The sequence below is a fragment of the Mytilus californianus genome, unplaced genomic scaffold (genome assembly GCF_021869535.1).
Source record: "Mytilus californianus isolate M0D057914Y unplaced genomic scaffold, xbMytCali1.0.p SCAF_8, whole genome shotgun sequence".
In the NCBI taxonomy this organism is placed as follows: domain Eukaryota; kingdom Metazoa; phylum Mollusca; class Bivalvia; order Mytilida; family Mytilidae; genus Mytilus; species Mytilus californianus.
The window spans coordinates 74,486,882-74,498,971 of record NW_026262734.1 but is presented as its reverse complement, the minus strand read 5'-3'; the positions used below and the strand labels follow the sequence as shown (position 1 = coordinate 74,498,971).

At 35.0% G+C, this 12,090-nt stretch overlaps 1 protein-coding gene and 1 long non-coding RNA gene across 5 annotated transcripts in view; both read right to left on the bottom strand.

Moving 5' to 3' along the window:
• Positions 1-12,090, bottom strand: part of LOC127712513 (beta-1,4-galactosyltransferase 6-like) — an 85,107-nt gene that overhangs the window by 36,969 nt on the left and 36,048 nt on the right. The gene's annotated exons all lie outside the window — the stretch shown is intronic.
• LOC127712514 (uncharacterized) lies at positions 5,126-10,008 on the bottom strand. Of its 2 annotated transcripts, none has more exons than XR_007987116.1 (3): positions 8,830-9,408; positions 7,016-7,208; positions 5,126-5,397 (listed from the first exon to the last, which is right to left on the bottom strand). It is a non-coding gene; the product is annotated as an uncharacterized LOC127712514 (long non-coding RNA). The 2 variants fall into 2 exon arrangements; XR_007987115.1 differs by lacking the exon at positions 5,126-5,397 and adding an exon at positions 9,908-10,008 and having other exon boundaries at positions 6,811-7,208; positions 8,830-9,366.

Here is a 12,090-nt window from a genome sequence, read left to right as displayed (position 1 = left end):
TCCTTATCTGCACAGTATCATCTATTCTTTACGATCCGGTACATAGTAAATTTGCTGGTTGGTCCTTTTTATAGACTTCTATATAAATATATATACAAGTCTAAATTGAAAACAACGTTCAAACCTATGATTGCGTTGGATAAAAACCGCAATTTTTATACGTGTGCATGCAAAACAAATTTCTTGTTAGAGGGGTCTAAATACAGCACAAACAACATTTTCCAAAAGACCAAAAAAGTGAAAAAGTATATTTTAACAAAACGCATTTGACTAACAGGTCGAACAACAAATGTTCTTAAATCCTGCTGACTGCCATTGGCGATTGCCAAATAAACGGATCACAAGGTGTAATAAATGGATCTTAACTTTAAATTTAATACCAAACAGAAAACAATAAACTTGCGGCGAAGATGGTATACCGCAAACAAAGGTGCAAATATTTTTTGTACACCATATCCGGATTTCAACAATTAATGTCTCTTCAGTGATGTTAGGAATCGAAACGGTTATTGGAAGGCCACATAATTTACCTCAATTTAGGATAGACTCTTGAATTTTGAGGAGTCAAAATAGGATGAACGGATCATATAAACCCGAAGGCAAATATAATACAAGCCCAAACGAAAAAATATAAACAAGTCTAAATTGAAAACAACGTTTAAACCTATGATTGTGTTGGATAAAAACCGCAATTTTTATACGTGTGCATGCAAAACAAATTTCTTGTTAGAGGGGTCTATATATAAACAAGTCTAAATTGAAAACAACGTTCAAACGTATGATTGCGTTGGATAAAAACCGCAATTTTTATACGTGTGCATGCAAAACAAATTTCTTGTTAGAGGGGTCTAAATACAGCAAAAACAACATTTTCCAAAAACCCAAAAAAAGGAAAAAGTATATTTAAACAAAACGCCTTTGACTAGCAGGTCGAACAACGGATGTTCTTAAACCCTGCTGACTGCCATTGGCGATTGCCAAATAAACGGTTCCCCAGATGTAACAAAATGGATCTTAACTATTAATTTAATACTAAACAGAAAACAATAAACTTGCGGAAAAGATGGTATATCGCAAACAAAAGGTGCAAAAATTAGTATACCATATCCGGATTTCGACAATTAATGTCTCTTCAGTGATGTTAGGAATCGAAACGGTATTTGGAAGGCCATATAATTTACCTCAATTTAGGATAGACTCTTGAATTTTGAAGAGTCGAAAAAGGATGAACGGATCATATAAACCCGAAGGCAAATATAATATTATATATATATATAATAAGGAAGTCTAAAAGGATACAAAATCACCAACAACAAGTAAAATCATGAACAAATGTTAAATGTTTCGGATAACTAATATCCTTCATCAGTAAAATGTCAAATGATTCTTATCTTGACATGTGGTAGTCAAACTGAAATAATAATCTTGATCGTTATACAAATTAAATCAAGAATCAATATGCTGGTAATTTTTTTCAATATTGATGTTTGGGAGGAGGATTAAATTCCTTAAAACTGTAAGAGTCCTGTACTGAAGCCTGAGTTACAGGAAACAAGTGATGGTAGGGACTCATTCTATTTGTTTTCATTAATGCTCTTTGGGGAAACTGTTCTTAACTTTCTTATCAAAAAACTTTGTCGAGCAAGTCCGTCGGCCCTTGACCAACCCTTGTTGTGGTCTATGATAGTGATGGTAAGGTTTTTGAGATCAGCTTTGGCGTGCCCAGGTGATCTCAAATGACGACTTACGGGGAGGTCGGGTTTGCAGGTGTAGTCACTTCGATGACCATTCAAGCGTTTGTTGAAAGGCTGTTCTGTCTCGCCAACATACTGCATGCCACATCGACACTGAAGAAGGTATACAACATTCTGGGTTTTGCAAGTTAAATTGCAATATATAGTGTATACGGACCCAGTGGAGTGGCAAGTAATTGTTTGAGTATTCAGTATTTGTTGGCAAGTCAGACATCGTCTGTTACCACACGACTTCCACCATCCTGCAGTTGAAGAGCTTTTATTAGAGGAGACACTAGCTCTCACAAATAAGTCTCTCAGACTTTTTGGTCTTCCAAAAGCTAAGACATTATTGATATTGTTAGCACGCACAAACCCTTTATCTATGAGGAGAAAGGTACTGATGTTTATCTGTATGTTTACAGTAGAGGTATGTTGATATGACACCGTCCTTTATAGAAGTAGTTGTGTCCAAGAAAGATATTTTAAAATCGGAATGTTTATATGTGATTTAATTGACTGGTTGGCGTTGTTTGCATGTTTGATAAAATCATCCAGTTTTTGTTGGGATTCCATCCATTTCATGTCAACATCATCGATGAAACGGAACCGAGACAGAGGTTTAGATAAAGATGTTGAAATGATTTGTTTCTCTAATTTGCCCATGAAAATACTGGCGTAAGACGGTGCCATTTTCGTCCCCATCGCTGTCCCGTTTATCTGAAGGTAATGTTCACCATTTAAGGTGAAATTGTTGCATTTCAGAACCAGATTATAGAGCAGAAGATACAATCGACCAGGCTTGGCGTTCTCTGGTTTTAAATACTAGTATCCGATTGTATCCTCATCTATGTGACCGTCATTGTACAAGGTTTGTAACGCCGTAATAATTTGTGAACTCAACTCGGAAGTAGGGTCATTGTCAAGCTTCTTATAAAATCTCTCATCAGAGAGCTGACGCTCTGCTTCCGCGATGTAGTTAGCTTTGTCCATTATCACAACGACACTTCCTTTGTCTGCTTGTTTTATCACAATATCATCTCGGTTTCTCAGCGATCGTATTGCTGTTTTCTTGTCAGAAGAGATGTTATAAAACGACGAGTACTTGTTAGCAAGATGAACAACATCCGATTTGATTTTGTCCATGACCATGACCCTACATATATTTAAAACCAGAGAACGCCAAGCCTGGTCGATTGTATCTTCGTCCCACAATACACAAGATTAACAACCTTTGTAGACCCATTGTATCCGCAAACGGCCACCCGACTGGGAAAATCTCGGAATTCGTAGACTTCCATTTAAGATCTCATGTAGAAAATCTTTCTTCTCACATTCAAGACACCACAGATTACCTTCGTAAAATGGAATCCATGAACCCTCTTCCCCCGGAAACTCTCCTGGTCACTTTGGATGTCACCTCATTGTATACCAACATACCTCATGATGACGGAATACAATCGTGCAAGGAAATATGGACTCGTGCATCATTTTTGAACCACCCATCGAATGATTAGTCCAGCTGCTTACTCTGGGTCTGAAATGCAACAATTTCACCTTCAATGGTGAACACTACCTTCAGATAAACGGGACAGCGATGGGGACGAAAATGGCACCGTCTTACGCCAATATTTTCATGGGCAAATTAGAGAAAAAAATCATTTCAACATCTTCATCTAAACCTCTGTCTTGGTTCCGTTTCATCGATGATATTGACATGAAATGGATGGAATCCCAGTAAGAACTGGATGATTTTATCAAACACGCAAACAACGCCCACCAGTCAATTAAATTCACATATGAAATTTCCGAATGTAAACTTTCTTTTTTGGACACAACTACATCTATAAAGGACAGTGTCATATCAACATACCTCTACTGTAACCCTACAAATAAACATCAGTACCTTTCTCCCCAAAGCTGTCACCCCAAAAACTGTACAAAAAGTATCCCGTACAGTCAAGCTCTCAGAGTAAAGAGGATTTGCTCCTCTGAGGAGGCTGTCGCTAAACGGTTACAGGAACTTTGCGGATTTTTTTACCAAACGAGGTTATAAGAAATGGGAGATATATAAGAGGTTTGCGCGTGCTATTAATAACAGCCGCAATGACCTATTACAGTACAAACGCAAGAGGCGAAGCGAAGTAGTTCTGTTTGGTTTTACATACAATCCCGCCTTTACTAATCTTTCCCGTTTGATCCGTGCCAATTGGCAGATTATTCCCAAACACCCAAAATTATCCAAGATCTTTCCCACACCTCCTGTTTTAGCTTTTGGGAGACCAAAAAGTCTGAGAGACTTATTTGTGAGAGCTGATGTCTCCTCTTATAAAAGCTCTCCAACTGCAGGATGATGCAAGTCGTGTGGTAACAGACGATGTCTGACTTGCCAACAAATACTGAATACTCAAACATTTACTTGCCACTCCACTGGGTCCGTATACACTATATATTGCAATTTAACTTGCAAAACCCAGAATGTTGTATACCTTCTTCAGTGTCGATGTGGCATGCAGTATGTTGGCGAGACAGAACAGTCATTCAACAAACGCATGAATGATCATCGAAGTGACTACACCTGCAAACCCGACCTCCCCGTAAGTCGTCATTTGAGATCACCTTGGCACGCCAAAGCTGATCTCAAAAACCTTACCATCACTATCATAGACCACAACGAGGGTTGGTCAAGGGACGACGGACTTGCTCGGGAAAGTTTTTGGATAAGAAAGTTAAGGACAGTTTCCCCAAAAGGAATTAATGAAATAACATAGAATGAGTCCCTACCATCACTTGTTTCCTGTAACACACGTTTCAGTACAGGACTCTTACAGTTTTCAGGAATTTATTCCTCCTCCCAAACATCAATGTTGAAAGCATTTACCAGCATATTGATTCTTGATAATTTGTATAACGATCAATATTATTATTTCAGTTTGACTACCACATGTCAAGATAAGAATCATTTGACATTTTACTGATGAAGGATAATAGTTATCCGAAATATTTAATATATGTTCATGATTTTACTTTTTTTTTGTGATGTTGTACCCTTTACACTTGCTTATTATATTTTATATTTTGTAGTGTACTGTATCAAAATTATATAATCCATCGCCCCGTAACATATATCGTTGGCTATTATTTAGACATTTTATATATATTGTTTTCTGTTTGGCATTGAATTAATATTAAGATCCATTTCGTTAGATCTGGTGATCAATTTATTTGGCAATCGCCAATGGCAGTCAGCAGGGTTTAAGAACATCAGTAGTTCGACCTGTTAGTCAAATGCGTTTTGTTAAAATAGACTTTTTCACTTTTTTTGGTCTTTTGGAAATTGTTGTTTGTGCTGTATTTAGGCCCCCATTTACCAAGAAATTTGTTTCACATGTACACGTATAAAAATTGCGGTTTTTATCCAACGCAATCATAGGTTTGAACGTTGTTTTCAATTTAGACTTTTATATATTTTTTCGTTTGGGCTTGTATTATATTTTCCTTCGGGTTTATATGATCCGTTCATCCTATTTCGACTCTTTAAAATTCAAGAGTCTATCCTGAATTGAGGTAAATTATATGGCTTTCCAAATACCGTTTCGATCCCTAACATCACTGAAGAGACATTAATTGTCGAAATCCGGATATGGTATACAAATTTTTGCACCTCATGTTTGTGGTATACCATCCTTTCCACAAGTGTATTGTTTTCTGTTTGGTATTGCATTAATATTAAGATCCATTTCGTTAGATCTGGTGATCAATTTATTTGGCAATCGCCAATGGCAGTCAGCAGGGTTTAAGAACATCAGTTGTTCGACCTGTTAGTCAAATGCGTTTTGTCAAAATAGACTTTTTCACTTTTTTTGGTCTTTTGGAAATTGTTGTTTGTGCTGTATTTAGACCCCTCTACCAAGAAATTTGTTTTACATGCACACGTATGAAAATTGCGGTTTTTATCCAACGCAATCATAGGTTTGAACGTTGTTTTCAATTTAGACTTTTATATATTTTTTCGTTTGGGCTTGTATTATATTTTCCTTCGTGTTTATATGATCCGTTCATCCTATTTCGACTCTTTAAAATTCAAAAGTCTACCTAAATTGAGGTAAATTATATGGCTTTCCAAATACCTTTTCGATCCCTAACATCACTGAAGAGACATTAATTGTCGAAATCCGGATATGGTGTACAAATTTTTGCACCTCATGTTTGTGGTATACCATCTTTTCCACAAGTTTATTGTTTTCTGTTTGGTATTGAATTAATATTAAGATCCATTTCGTTAGATCTGATGATCAATTTATTTGGCAATCACCAATGGCAGTCAGCAGGGTTTAAGAACATCAGTTGTTCGACCTGTTAGTCAAATGCGTTTTGTGAAAATAGACTTTTTCACTTTTTTTGGTCTTTTGGAAATTGATGTTTGTGCTGTATTTAGACCCCTCTACCAAGAAATTTGTTTTACATGCACACGTATAAAAGTTGCGGTTTTTATCTAACGCAATCATAGGTTTGAACGTTATTTTCAATTTAGACTTTGATATATTTTTTTCGTTTGGGCTTGTATTATATTTTTTTCTTCGGGTTTATATGATCCGTTCATCCTATTTCGACTCTTTAATATTCAAGAGTCTATCCTGAATTGAGGTAAATTATATGGCTTTCCAAATACTGTTTCGATCCCTAACATCACTGAAGAGACATTAACTGTCGAAATCCGGATATGGTGTACAAATTTTTGCACCTCATGTTTGTGGTATGCCATCTTTTCCACAAGTTTATTGTTTTCTGTTTGGTATTGAAGTAATATTAAGATCCATTTCGTTAGATCTGGTGATCAATTTATTTGGCAATCGCCAATGGCAGTCAGCCGGGTTTAAGAACATCAGTTGTTCGACCTGTTAGTCAAATGCGTTTTGTTAAAATAGACTTTTTCACTTTTTTTGGTCTTTTGGAAATTGTTGTTTGTGCTGTATTTAGACCCCTCTACCAAGAAATTTGTTTTACATGCACACGTATAAAAATTGCGTTTTTATCCAACGCAATCATAGGTTTGAACGTTGTTTTCAATTTAGACTTTTATATATTTTTTCGTTTGGGCTTGTATTAGATTTTCCTTCGGGTTTATATGATCCGTTCATCCTATTTCGACTCTTTAAAATTCAAGAGTCTATCCTAAATTGAGGTAAATTATATGGCTTTCCAAATACCGTTTCGATCCCTAACATCACTGAAGAGACATTAATTGTCGAAATCCGGATATGTTGTACAAATTTTTGCACCTCATGTTTGTGGTATACCATCTTTTCCACAAGTTTATTGTTTTCTGTTTGGTATTGAATTAATATTAAGATCCATTTCGTTAGATCTGGTGATCAATTTATTTGGCAATCGCCAATGGCAGTCAGCAGGGTTTAAGAACATCAGTTGTTCGACCTGTTAGTCAAATGCGTTTTGTTAAAATAGACTTTTTCACTTTTTTTGGTCTTTTGGAAATTGTTGTGTGTGCTGTATTTAGACCCCTCTACCAAGAAATTTGTTTTACATGCACATGTAAAGAAAATTGCGGTTTTTATCCAACGCAATCATAGGTTTGAACGTTGTTTTCAATTTAGAATTTTATATATTTTTTCGTTTGGGCTTGTATTAGATTTTCCTTCGGGTTTATATGATCCGTTCATCCTATTTCGACTCTTTAAAATTCAAGAGTCTATCCTGAATTGAGGTAAATTATATGGCTTTCCAAATACCGTTTCGATCCCTAACATCACTGAAGAGACATTAATTGTCGAAATCCGGATATGGTATACAAATTTTTGCACCTCATGTTTGTGGTATACCATCCTTTTTACAAGTGTATTGTTTTCTGTTTGGTATTGCATTAATATTAAGATCCATTTCGTTAGATCTGGTGATCAATTTATTTGGCAATCGCCAATGGCAGTCAGCAGGGTTTAAGAACATCAGTTGTTCGACCTGTTAGTCAAATGCGTTTTGTCAAAATAGACTTTTTCACTTTTTTTGGTCTTTTGGAAATTGTTGTTTGTGCTGTATTTAGACCCCTCTACCAAGAAATTTGTTTTACATGCACACGTATGAAAATTGCGGTTTTTATCCAACGCAATCATAGGTTTGAACGTTGTTTTCAATTTAGACTTTTATATATTTTTTCGTTTGGGCTTGTATTATATTTTCCTTCGTGTTTATATGATCCGTTCATCCTATTTCGACTCTTTAAAATTCAAAAGTCTACCTAAATTGAGGTAAATTATATGGCTTTCCAAATACCTTTTCGATCCCTAACATCACTGAAGAGACATTAATTGTCGAAATCCGGATATGGTGTACAAATTTTTGCACCTCATGTTTGTGGTATACCATCTTTTCCACAAGTTTATTGTTTTCTGTTTGGTATTGAATTAATATTAAGATCCATTTCGTTAGATCTGATGATCAATTTATTTGGCAATCACCAATGGCAGTCAGCAGGGTTTAAGAACATCAGTTGTTCGACCTGTTAGTCAAATGCGTTTTGTCAAAATAGACTTTTTCACTTTTTTTGGTCTTTTGGAAATTGATGTTTGTGCTGTATTTAGACCCCTCTACCAAGAAATTTGTTTTACATGCACACGTATAAAAGTTGCGGTTTTTATCTAACGCAATCATAGGTTTGAACGTTATTTTCAATTTAGACTTTGATATATTTTTTTCGTTTGGGCTTGTATTATATTTTTTTCTTCGGGTTTACATGATCCGTTCATCCTATTTCGACTCTTTAATATTCAAGAGTCTATCCTGAATTGAGGTAAATTATATGGCTTTCCAAATACTGTTTCGATCCCTAACATCACTGAAGAGACATTAACTGTCGAAATCCGGATATGGTGTACAAATTTTTGCACCTCATGTTTGTGGTATGCCATCTTTTCCACAAGTTTATTGTTTTCTGTTTGGTATTGAAGTAATATTAAGATCCATTTCGTTAGATCTGGTGATCAATTTATTTGGCAATCGCCAATGGCAGTCAGCCGGGTTTAAGAACATCAGTTGTTCGACCTGTTAGTCAAATGCGTTTTGTTAAAATAGACTTTTTCACTTTTTTTGGTCTTTTGGAAATTGTTGTTTGTGCTGTATTTAGACCCCTCTACCAAGAAATTTGTTTTACATGCACACGTATAAAAATTGCGTTTTTATCCAACGCAATCATAGGTTTGAACGTTGTTTTCAATTTAGACTTTTATATATTTTTTCGTTTGGGCTTGTATTAGATTTTCCTTCGGGTTTATATGATCCGTTCATCCTATTTCGACTCTTTAAAATTCAAGAGTCTATCCTAAATTGAGGTAAATTATATGGCTTTCCAAATACCGTTTCGATCCCTAACATCACTGAAGAGACATTAATTGTCGAAATCCGGATATGTTGTACAAATTTTTGCACCTCATGTTTGTGGTATACCATCTTTTCCACAAGTTTATTGTTTTCTGTTTGGTATTGAATTAATATTAAGATCCATTTCGTTAGATCTGGTGATCAATTTATTTGGCAATCGCCAATGGCAGTCAGCAGGGTTTAAGAACATCAGTTGTTCGACCTGTTAGTCAAATGCGTTTTGTTAAAATAGACTTTTTCACTTTTTTTGGTCTTTTGGAAATTGTTGTGTGTGCTGTATTTAGACCCCTCTACCAAGAAATTTGTTTTACATGCACATGTAAAGAAAATTGCGGTTTTTATCCAACGCAATCATAGGTTTGAACGTTGTTTTCAATTTAGAATTTTATATATTTTTTCGTTTGGGCTTGTATTATATTTTCCTTCGGGTTTATATGATCCATTCATCCTATTTCGACTCTTTAAAATTCAAGAGTCTATCCTAAATTGAGGTAAATTATATGGCTTTCCAAATACTGTTTCGATCCTTAACATCACTGAAGAGACATTAATTGTCGAAATCCGGATATGGTGTACAAATTTTTGCACCTCATGTTTGTGGTATACCATCTTTTCCACAAGTTTATTGTTTTCTGTTTGGTATTGAATTAATATTAAGATCCATTTCGTTAGATCTGGTGATCAATTTATTTGGCAATCGCCAATGGCAGTCAGCAGGGTTTAAGAACATCAGTTGTTCGACCTGTTAGTCAAATGCGTTTTGTTAAAATCGACTTTTTCACTTTTTTTGGTCTTTTGGAAATTGTTGTTTGTGCTGTATTTAGACCCCTCTACCAAGAAATTTGTTTTACATGCACACGTATAAAAATTGCGGTTATTATCCAACGCAATCATAGGTTTGAACTTTGTTTTCAATTTAGACTTTTATATATCTTTTTCGTTTTGGCTTGTATTATATTTTCCTTCGGGTTTATATGATCCGTTCATCCTATTTCGACTCTTTAAAATTCAAGAGTCTATCCTAAATTGAGGCAAATTATATGGCTTTCCAAATACCGTTTCGATCCCTAACATCACTGAAGAGACATTAATTGTCGAAATCCGGATATGGTGTACAAATGTTTGCACCTCATGTTTGTGGTATACCATCTTTTCCACAAGTTTATTGTTTTCTGTTTGGTATAGAATTAATATTATGATCCATTTCGTTAGATCTGGTGATCAATTTATTTGGCAATCGCCAATGGCAGTCAGCAGGGTTTAACAACATCAGTTGTTCGACCTGTTAGTCAAATGCGTTTTGTTAAAATCGACTTTTTCACTTTTTTGGTCTTTTGAAAATTGTTGTTTGTGCTGTATTTAGACCCCTCTACCCAGAAATTTGTTTTACATGCACACGTATAAAAATTGCGGTTTTTATCTAACGCAATCATAGGTTTGAACGTTGTTTTCAATTTAGACTTTTATATATCTTTTCGTTTTGGCTTGTATTATATTTTCCTTCGTGTTTATATGATCCGTTCATCCTATTTCGACTCTTTAAAATTCAAGAGTCTATCCTAAATTGAGGTTAATTATATGGCTTTCCAAATACCGTTTCGATCCCTAACATCACTGAAGAGACATTAATTGTCGAAATCCGGATATGGTGGACAAATGTTTGCACCTCATGTTTGTGGTATACCATCTTTTCCACAAGTTTATTGTTTTCTGTTTGGTATAGAATTAATATTAAGATCCATTTCGTTAGATCTGGTGATCAATTTATTTGGCAATCGCCAATGGCAGTCAGCAGGGTTTAAGAACATCAGTTGTTCGACCTGTTAGTCAAATGCGTTTTGTTAAAATAGACTTTTTCACTGTTTTGGTCTTTTGAAAATTGATGTTTGTGCTGTATTTAGACCCCTCTACCCAGAAATTTGTTTTACATGCACACGTATAAAAATTGCGGTTTTTATCCAACGCAATCATATGTTTGAACGTTGTTTTCAATTTAGACTTTTATATATATATATATACTTTTTCACTTTTTTTTTTTTTTGGAAAATGTTGTTTGTGTTGTATTTAGACCTCTGTACCAAGATATTGGTTTTGCATGTACACGTATAAAAATTGCGGTTTTTATTCAACGCAATCATGGGTTTGAACGTTGTTTTCAATTTAGACTTGTTTATATTTTTTCGTTTGGGCTTGTATTATATTTGCCTTCGGGTTTATGTAATCCGTTCATCCTATTTCGACTCTTCAAAGTTCAAGAGTCTATCCTAAATTGAGGTAAATTATATGGCCTTCCAAATACAGTCTCGATTCCTAACATCACTGAAGGGACATTAATTGTCGAAATCCGTGTACCAATTTTTCCACCTCATGTTTGCGATATACCATCTTTTCCGGAAGTTTATTGTTTTCTGTTTGGTATTAAATTAATAATTAAGATTCATTTTGTTACATCTGGTGATCAATTTATTTGGCAATCGCCATGGCAGTCAGTAGGGTTTAAGAACATCCGTTGTTTGACCTGCTTGTCAAATGCATTTTGTAAAAATATACTTTTTTCACTTTTTTTGGTCTTTTGAAAAATGTTGTTTTTGCTGTATTTAGACCCTTCTACCAAGAAATTTGTTTTGCATGCACACGTATAAAAATTACGGTTTTTATCCAACGCAATCATAGGTTTGAACCTTGTTTTCAATTTAGACTTGGTTACATATATATATATATAGATAGTAAAGACAAGTCTAAATTGAACACAACGTTCAATCCTACGATTGCGTTGGATAAAAACCGAAATTTTTATACGTGTGCATGCAAAACAAATTTCTTGGTAGAGGGGTCTAAATACAGCACAAACAACATTGATAAAATTTAGAAGTATCTGCCAGTAGCAGGTGCAAAAACTAGAAACATGACAAAATCCACAAAAGTGTCACAAACGAGACATGCTGGTCCTTCTGACAAAGTTAAT